The following is a 7,773-nucleotide window of genomic DNA, read 5'->3' on the forward strand; positions in this document are numbered from 1 at the left end:
TGGATTTTTTTTGGATTGCTGTCAATTTTTTGTAAGAACAATATTTGATCATTCATAAATGATAATTTATTTGAAAATTTTTAAATATTTTTATACTGAGATAAAGACTGAAATGTATGAGAAAAAGGTGTACACTTTCTTTTGACGCTGACAGTAGAAAGATATCCATACTCTATACCACTGAATCGTAACTAAACACACCCTTTTCTTAATACAGGTAGATATGGATACAGAGATGCATTCCACCCCATAGCCAACAATGCGATCGGCCATCACTGTGCCTCGCCTTGCGGTTATTCCAACAGCGGCGCCCCGTACATCAGCTGCAACCGCACCGTCAACACGAGCATCTGCAGCCGTTCCTCCAGAGGCGCCTTATCGCATCCGATGCCCCCTTTGTCGACGTCCACACAAACTGCAGCACTGCGGTCTCAACAAAGGCATGACGCCGACACAACGCCAGCAAGTTGCCCAGGCGCATAGGCATTGTCACAATTGTCTGGCACATACACACACGACGCAGGAATGCGACTCCGGGGCTTTGTGCCAAATGTGTGGCAGGCAGCATCACACGTTGCTTCACCGTACCCCAAGGCGAGAGGTCAGTCGGCAGCCTGCCACAAGAATCCGTGGCGCAAACCGACCGCAGCAAACCAATCGTGTAGCACGTCGCCGAAGAACGGTACCCCGATCTGAGTCCCGTCCATGGCGTCAGCAAAACATCGCACCTACTAGGCGTAGGCCGAACTATCGCCGCACGTCCGGACTCAGCAACGTTGCAACAGTTACAGCGACTGCTAGGCTGAACATTCGCCTAGGGTGGCCGGGATGGCCAAAAGAGTTAAGGTTACCGCACCGAAGAACTCAAACACACCACACACAAGACAACACTGGCACACTCACCACACCTGGAAAAAGTATGGAAGAAAACCTGCTTAAAAAAGGCGAACTCAAACCAGTATATGATAGTGTGTTGGAAGAATACCTCCATTTAGATCACATGGAGGAAGTAAGCCCATACGAAAAAATCATCAACGGCAAATACTACTCATTTTACTTGCCGCATCAGTAGTAAAGCCAGACAAAAAAACAACTAAAGTAAGAGTCGTCTTTAATGCATCAAGATCCACCAGCTCGGGGAATTCCCTAAATGATATCCTATTTACGGGACCCACGCTCCAACCAGATTTAATGCTACTCATTTTAAATTGGCATATATTTAAATACGTATTTAACGGAGACGTCGAAAAAATGTATAGACTAATAGTCGTACATAAAAACTATCAGGATTTTCAGCGAATTATTTTCCGAAAATCCCCCGATAGTCCCCTACGCGACTATAAATTAAAAACAGTTACTTTTGGCGTCAACTGTGCTCCATATCTAGCCATTCGAACACTGCACGAATTGGCAGAAAACACCAAGTCAGAATTTCCTCTGGCAACCCAGGTGTTAAAAACACAAACGTATGTAGACGATATCTTGTCTGGAAGTCACAGTCTTCCACAAGCATACGAGTCACTATCACAAGTGGTACAAGCCCTCAACACAGCAGGCTTTCCGTTGAAAAAGATAACGGCGAACCACACTAACATTCTAAAAAATATACCGAATGAAAATTTGTTAGATACTAATTTCCTAAAATTCGAAAAGGAAAGTACAACAAAAACTCTGGGGATCCAATTGAATGCGATATCTGACCAATTTTCATACACTACAGAGTCAATATCTGCATTATCCGCCATAACAAAGCGACAAATTCTATCCTCTGTGGTAAAACTTTTCGACCCCGCAGGATGGCTTTCGCTAATTATGATACAAGCCAAAATCCTAATACAAGAATTATGGTTAGATGGAACCGACTGGGACGAACAAGTAAAACCACTTCGTTTAGAAAACTGGTCCCAGTTTGCGAGCAATCTAAATGATATCGCACAGATACAAATCCCACGATGGGTAAATTATGCCCCAGAGCACAGAGTCGAACTACACGGCTTCTGTGACGCTTCTGAAAGGGCATATTGCGCAACTGTATATGTTCGCACACAAAGCGACACTGCGACCACATGCCACTTACTAGTAAAAGTACAAAAGCAAAAGTGGCTCCTTTAAAAACAATAAGTCTACCACGGCTTGAATTGTGTGGAGCGCTACTACTAGCCAAACTCGTGTCCATCGTACAAACGCATTTAAACATGGCCCAATATAAATTATATCTATGGTCCAATTCCGAAATTGTACTAGCCTGGTTAGAAAAACCACCACATGCATGGAAGACGTATATTTCCAACCAGACGTCTCAAATACTTGACCTAGTAGGATCAGCCACTTGACGACATGTAGCCAGTGCTGACAATCCTGCTGATCTAGGTACAAGAGGGTGCAAGCCCCTGCACCTTGTCACCACCACCCTCTGGTGGAATGGCCCCCGATGGTTAACAGAATCTCCTGATTCTTGGCCACAATCGTCCATGCGCAATATAATTGCCCCAGAAAGTCGAAAAATCGACTACTTTCACGCAAAATAGCAGGATAATGACATCCTTGAGCGATTTTCCTCGTACCCCCAGCCCTCAGGGTAATCGCTTACATGCTCAAGTTCATAGAGCGACTCAAAATTAAACTTAAGGGAGTAACTTTATTTTACTCTCAATGCGATACAGTGACGCACCTAGACTTACAAAAAGCAAAGGTCGCTCTTATCGCATCTACGCAAGCGCGTTATTTCAGTCGAGAAATAGCATTACTAAGAGAATCGAAGCCAATAGATAAAAAGAACTCACTCTTAGTCTTAAATCCATTCATTGACACGAAGGGAGTACTCCGTGCGAATGGTCGGTTGCCAATTCAAGCCTGACGTATAACGAACGTCATCCCATAGTTATCCCAGATAAATCGCAACTTGCCACCTTATACCTTAACTATGTCCACGTGCAATTGCTACACGCAGAACATCGCCTCATGCAACAAATAGTCCGTCAAGAGTTTTATATTCTAAGACTCAAGCCCAAAATAAAGAAATGCATTTTCATGTGCAAGATCTGCACTATACATACGCAATTTATGGCAGCACTTCCACCGGAACGCTGTAACTTCACTCTGCCTTTCACCATTACAGGTGTCGACTTTGCTGGGCCTTTTCAGATAAAGGCATCCATGTTAAGGTCTCCCACCCCCATGAAAGGCGATGTGGCTGTCTTTGTTTGTTTCACGACAAAAGCAGTGCACCTAGAGTATGTACGAATCTGACAAAGGAGGATTTTCTCGCGGCATTTTCTCACTTCGTCGGACGACGGGGTTTTCCGTCAGAACTCATGAGCGAATACTGGCCATAACTGAGAAAGGCGTGGAGTCGCTATACTTACAAAATAGATGGGAAAGAATTAGAATTCTCCATCATTATTTCAGCCGCCGATGGAAGGAGTATATAAAGGACCTTCATAAAAGGTACCGCTGGAAAACTCACGAAAAGGCGCCAAAGCTTGGAGATTTTGTCTTAATCCATGACGATTGTCTTCCCCCTACAGAATGGCGGCTTGGTTGCATAGAGAAGGTTCCGACGGTCATATACGAGTAGTTGACCTCCGTACTCGAAACGGAACGCTAACCAGCCCGCTCGTTAAACTATGCTTCCTGCCAATCTCAAATAATAGCGAAAACGCGTCTAAATAATCGAAAGCAGAAATAAAAAACCGCAAATATAATATGACAAATTACAATCATATATACTAATAAAATAATGGGTAGACTAATACGATCACCAAACCAAATAAAGTTGGTCACATATAGAAAGATATCCATACTCTATACCACTGAATCCTAACTAAACACGCCCTTTTCTTAATACAGGTAGATATGGATACAGAGATGCATTCCACCCCATAGCCAACAATGCGATCGGCCATCACTGTGCCTCGCCTTGCGGTTATTCCAACAGCGGCGCCCCGTACATCAGCTGCAACCGCACCGTCAACCACCGCTCGTAGCGGTACACGAGCATCTGCAGCCGTTCCGTCTCCTCCAGAGGCGCCTTATCGCATCCGATGCCCCCTTTGTCGACGTCCACACAAACTGCAGCACTGCGGTCTCAACAAAGGCATGACGCCGACACAACGCCAGCAAGTTGCCCAGGCGCATAGGCATTGTCACAATTGTCTGGCACATACACACACGACGCAGGAATGCGACTCCGGGGCTTTGTGCCAAATGTGTGGCAGGCAGCATCACACGTTGCTTCACCGTACCCCAAGGCGAGAGGTCAGTCGGCAGCCTGCCACAAGAATCCGTGGCGCAAACCGACCGCAGCAAACCAATCGTGTGGCACGTCGCCGAAGAACGGTACCCCGTCAGCAAAACATCGCACCTACTAGGCGTAGGCCGAACTATCGCCGCACGTCCGGACTCAGCAACGTTGCAACAGTTACAGCGACTGCTAGGCTGAACATTCGCCTAGGGTGGCCGGGATGGCCAAAAGAGTTAAGGTTACCGCACCGAAGAACTCAAACACACCACACACAAGACAACACTGGCACACTCACCACACCTGGAAACAGCAGAACACCCACACCACACACAACTCATCATACAGCCGCACACACACCGATTAGGATCTCTATACAACACAAAGTACAAAAATATCTGTCCTCGAAGCGAACAGCCCCTTCTCTTAGCGACTGTCGACTAAAAAACACCGAACTTTCCTTTGGCGCGCAAGTAACCTGAGTTTTTGGCTCGTTTTTTATCATTTATATTATACTCTCGCAACCTGTTGCTACAGAGTATAATAGTTTTGTTCACCTATCGGTTGTTTGTATCACCTAAAACTAAACGAGTTAGATATAGGGTTATATATATAAATGATCAGGATGAAGAGCCGAGTTGAAATCCGGGTGACTGTCTGTCCATCCGTCCGTCCGTGAGAGCTCTAACTAGTAAAAATTGAGATATCTTTATGAAACTTAGTAGAAATGTTTCTTGGTACCGTGAGACGGTTGGTATTGCAGATGGGCGTAATCGGACCACTGCCACAAAACGCCATTAATCAAAAACAAATAAATTGCCATAACTATGCTCCGCAATAAGATACAAGACTGTTATTTGGTACACAGGATCACATTAGAGAGGGGCATCTGCAGTTAATTTTTTTTTTTTAAGTGGGCGTGGTCCCGCCTCTAATAGGTTTAATGTGCATATCTCCTAACCGCTAAGGCTATAATAACAAAATTCACTGGAAGCAAATGTTTTAAGCACTTCTATTGACGGTGTGAAAATAGTTGAAATCGGGTGGCAACTCCGCCCACTCCCCATGTAACGGTACTGTTAAAAACTACTAAAAGCGCGAATAAATCAAGCACTAAACACGCCAGAGACCTTAAATTTTATTTCTGGGATGGTATGAGATGACTTTATAGGAACCGCCTTCAAAATTGGACAGTGGGTGTGGCACAGCCACACTTTTAGGTGAAAACCCATATCTTGAGATCTGCTTAACCGATTTCAACCAAATTCGGTGCATAACGTTCTTTTCATGCTTCTATGTGATAGTGCGAAAATGGGCGAAATCGGACTACAACCACGCCTACTTCCCATATAACACCATTTTAAATTCCATTTGATTCTTTCACTTTCCACTATGCAAATCAGGCAACAATAACTGTATCGGGATAAACTTTGCGTGAGTCATGCGACTACAGTATGCCACCTTGTGGCCAAAAATTGTCTAAATCGAACCAAAACTTTTTAAGCCCCTAAGTACTAAATATGTGGACCCCAGTGCCTAAAGTTAACCTTCTACCGAAAATATCAGTCAATCCACAAAGAAATCTCAAACGAGTATACTATTTGACTTTGCGAGAGTATAAAATGTTCGGTTACATCCAAACTTAGCCCTTCCTTACTTGTTTTTATATTCTTTTATTACCTCTCCACTGGTATGCGACGAGGGAGTGCTTGCGTCAAGATAATCTTTTTATAATTATTCATAATCAAATAAACAAATTTTGTAAACATTTTCGAAACGGAAAAACATACAATAATAATTTAATTTGCATACGCGGAGTTTAAAGTGGCAAGTAAGTGGTGGTGTTATCAAAAGATTATTTTAGTTATCAGAGGATCTGAGCTCAAAATTAAGCGGTTAAACAGGGCCTGGTTTGTAGCGACCTGTGAGTTCTTTCTTTTTCAAAGAGGTCTCCAATTAAAACTAATACATATTGAATGACGTCGAGAGCGTGAATTAAAATTTTATGCACTGAAGGAGGAAGATACCAGGAATAATTGGATGTTAGTTCTCTTGCAGTATCTTGAGTAAATTTTCTAAATTTGTCCAAATTAATTTTATACCCTGATGACAAGGCTTGCAGTAATGTTGCACAATTTTCAATTAGCTGCTTTTCTATGCCAGTTATTTCAGATAATTGGGCATCATTGAAAAATTTTGTTGCAGAGTTCTCCCATCATTTGAAGACCCACTGCCACTTGTTTTTGGTTTGTCGACAATTAAAACCAAACCATTTTTTTTTACAAAAATCGTCCTGAATATTTAGTTTCTTTCTTAGGAATCGTTATTTTTCTTCTAGGCCTCTTATTTGCATTGTCTGATTTTAAGTCTATAAAAACGTGACAAAAATATTAAAAAAAAAAGAAAGTTGGCATGTAACGGAGACAATCCAAATTCGTTGCCATTTCGTCGAACTTCTTTTGTTAGTATATGTCAAAATCGTTCATCTTAGTGGGTTTCGCTTGGCATATGTAACACCGCGTAGATAAGGTTTCAGTAAAGGCATTGCAGACTTTGCCATCCACCATAGTTAGTTGAAGAAAATGATTGATATATAATTTTGGTTGGTAGCTGTTTTGAATCCTGTGGGAGTCAATTCTTGAATTTTGTTTTATACATAATTCTCCGTTTATGGTTTTGGTATTACAATCGTAACTTTTTTCAGTCGAAGTTTGATTGGTGTTGCCTACCTAAAAAAAATGAAGATTTGACAGGTAATTAAACAGCTGAATATTTTTAAACAATTTAACAATTTAAGGGTAGGCTTTAGAATACTGTCCCAGGATTTCGGATATAAAATGGGCAAGGGCGGATAGAAGAGGTCCTCCAGATCAAGAGTATACCTATATAGATATAGCCGCGGGAAACTTAAATTTAAAGTATGTATTTTTTTTGATTTAAAATGAACTATACACTTATATTTTTCACTTTTATATCCACTTACACTTCACTAATTCGTTTGTACACATTTATTTTACATTATATAGTGCGAAATTAGCTTTATTTCAATGTTTATATCATTCTGCAATTCTATTAATTTTGACAATAACAAAAGGGTGTTAAATGTCAAATAACCAGTGTTACCATACTAATATATTTTGCAAACACAGAAAAATAAAATAAAAAGAGAGATTATACCCCAAATACAGGAACGATAATCGTTGATGGACACTAATAAATCTTCTAGTTTTTTCCTTTACTTGATACATCTCGGTGTTGGACCGAGGAGGCCCCACCCCAAAAAAAAAGTTCTGCGCAAAAACTCTTTGGTACTCCCCGGTGTTGGACCGACCAGGGTATTTTTTTTTTGAAGCGCGACTGAAGGCAGCCAGCGCAAAAAGGAGTTTTACGCAAAAAAAACTTTCTTACACCCCAGTGTTGGACCGACCAGGGTTAGTTTTTTTGGAGCTCGGCCGAAGGCCGCCAACGAAAAAGTTTAAATAATAATTATTATTAATTAATAAAAAAAAAAAATTTCATAGAGGGTATAACAT

The sequence above is a fragment of the Bactrocera oleae genome, chromosome 3 (assembly GCF_042242935.1).
Source record: "Bactrocera oleae isolate idBacOlea1 chromosome 3, idBacOlea1, whole genome shotgun sequence".
Lineage (NCBI taxonomy): Eukaryota > Metazoa > Arthropoda > Insecta > Diptera > Tephritidae > Bactrocera > Bactrocera oleae.